General features: G+C 40.5%; 1 pseudogene; it reads left to right on the top strand.

Moving 5' to 3' along the window:
- Positions 1 to 217: 217 nt before the first annotated feature.
- On the top strand, positions 218 to 2,088 carry LOC105744475 (KAT8 regulatory NSL complex subunit 1-like protein; annotated as a pseudogene).
- The last annotated feature ends 209 nt before the right edge of the window (positions 2,089 to 2,297 follow it).

The raw sequence follows: 2,297 nt of genomic DNA, 5'->3' as shown, positions 1-2,297 counted from the left end.
ACGTATTTGCTAAATAAGGCATAGTTCTAAACTGGCAACATTCATAGTCTTTTAAAATTACCCTGATTTTGGAGCCGCGCAGATCTGCGGGTAGCTAGCGGACTGTTCAACCGCGGCAGCGACTGGGAGGGAGCGGAGCGCCCTGGGCTGACCAGTCAGCTGAGCCCGGGGTGGGGGAGGCGGGCGGGCAGCTAGAGATCACCCCTGGAACCCCACCACCGCCCGACCCAAGGTGCGGTAGCGAAGGGGAAACTGGGTGCTTCAGCAGGTTTCCAGCAATTTATCTGCAGGAATCTCCATGGTCCCAGCTCTGAGGGCGGTAGCGACAAAGAGGATCTGCTTTTCATTTTTGCCAAATGCCATGGAGTCTGACAAGATGCTCCCCATAGAAAGTCCAAGAACTTAGATGAAAACCTAAAGGGAGACATTTTCTCTCAGATCCTGGAATTTCCAACTCTTGAACCTACCCTTAATACAGATTTTGTGAATTTAAAACATTTTGTGTCCCCTCGGTCTTCAAAACATTATTGGTTCTTTTAATAAGTTCTAATTCTTCGTTCAATAAATACAATGAGAATTGTCAAGAAAAGAAATTGGGGGAACCCAATTGCAATAAGCTGAAAAACATACTGTGTAATAGCAGCAACATTTAGCTCTGTAAAATTTGTCATTCTCATTCTAAAGAATTCTTCAAAAAGGAACCTTGATCAGATTCCAGAAGGCAGTGTATGACAGAGGTACAAAAGGTTTTGGATTCAAATATAACCAAAGACAGTAATATAGCTAAAGCACAACTGCAAAACTATAAATGGTCCCGAAAGAAAGCACTTTTGGGAAAAGAAACTGCTAATGAGATTAAAAAGGGTTTATCCCTCGGTGCTCGAAGGAAAATTGAGCCTGACCACTCGAGTGTACTTATCAGCTCCTCAGCTGCTGAAAAGGAGGAAGACGTGTGTGCTCATTTACTTCTTTGAGTAAGCAAACAGAACATTTTACTCAGCCAGACTAGAAAAACTCAGAAACATTTGCAGATGCTCCTGGCAAAGCACGTCAATAAGCACTATGGTCAGCAAATGAAATTTTCTGTGAAGTGTCAGCTCCTCAAAATGAAGATCTTTTGTGAACCTACTAAATTTTGGATAGCAGTTTACTAAAATGCACTGAAATTAAGCCAGAAGTCAGAGAATAAACTGTGGAATGATACAAAAAAAAAAAAAAAAGGCTTTGCACAGTGTACAACTGCAGAAATCCAAAGATGTACACTGTCTCCAACAGGGTTGTTGTCTCATGTTGAAGAAGGTCTGGCTTCTGATACATCTGATAGAAGCTCTGATGATGATTGGGAAGGATACACCATTAGAAAAAATGAGGCTGTTATCTGTAGTGCTGAATTGAAGTGGCTTGTGAACAGGGCAAGAGTTTACAGTTGATGGAAATGGCTTCAAGCCCAGATTTCAGAGCTGGAATACAAACGCCAGTAACTAAAAGATGTACACAGGCAGATTTGTACCTCCAAGGAGGTAGTAGTCCTAGAAGAATGTCAACTTCCAAAAAGACATTTTGAAGAAACAAATAAAATTTACAGAGCAAGCAGCTTTGTTAAACACTGCAGAGACTCTTCATATGCCCCAAGAAACTCAAGATGATTTACCAGAACAAGATTTTGTAATATCACCAAACAACCCTATACTACTTTCTTGAGACATAGAAAAACAGAGTGCACAGTTGACTACTGAAATCTACAGTCTGATTGCCTCTCTCAACTTGTCCCCAAACTTTATCACCTCTTTCTACAAAATCCTGTAGTCATAAATGTCTGGCTAATGACATTTCTAGGAGTGCTTCAGAGAATTTAGATGAGCTCTCTTCCTCTAGTGTCTGGTTATTTAACCAGAAGAAAAGGAGAAAAGACAGGACAATTTTTTTTCTACATATCTGCAAAGTGTCCTCTTATTAAATGCTCTTCTTTTAAGTCCTTTTGAATATACCCAAAATTTTCTGCACAGACCTTGATAAGCTATTCAACACGTTATCTGAATGAAGGTTGTGTTAAAATGTTCAGACCCAGGTAAATGAATTAAATGACTAGCTGCTTATCTTCTAAAGCAACATTCTCTCTGCCTTCTTTATTCCCCATCTCAGAATTCTGTTTCCTTTGTAACTCTTATCTCAAAAGTATTTAAAAAAAATTTATCTCCGCCTACCCCAGAGGGTTCTCTTGTCTATCCGTTTGTTGTTTTGTTTGCCTTCTCCAAGAGGGCACCGGGAACTGAACCTAGGACCTCTCTAATGAGAAG

Source organism: Dasypus novemcinctus, chromosome 9 (assembly GCF_030445035.2).
Source record: "Dasypus novemcinctus isolate mDasNov1 chromosome 9, mDasNov1.1.hap2, whole genome shotgun sequence".
NCBI classification, from domain to species: domain Eukaryota; kingdom Metazoa; phylum Chordata; class Mammalia; order Cingulata; family Dasypodidae; genus Dasypus; species Dasypus novemcinctus.
Note: the sequence above shows the minus strand (reverse complement) of the source record. Positions and strands in the feature narration are given on the sequence as shown.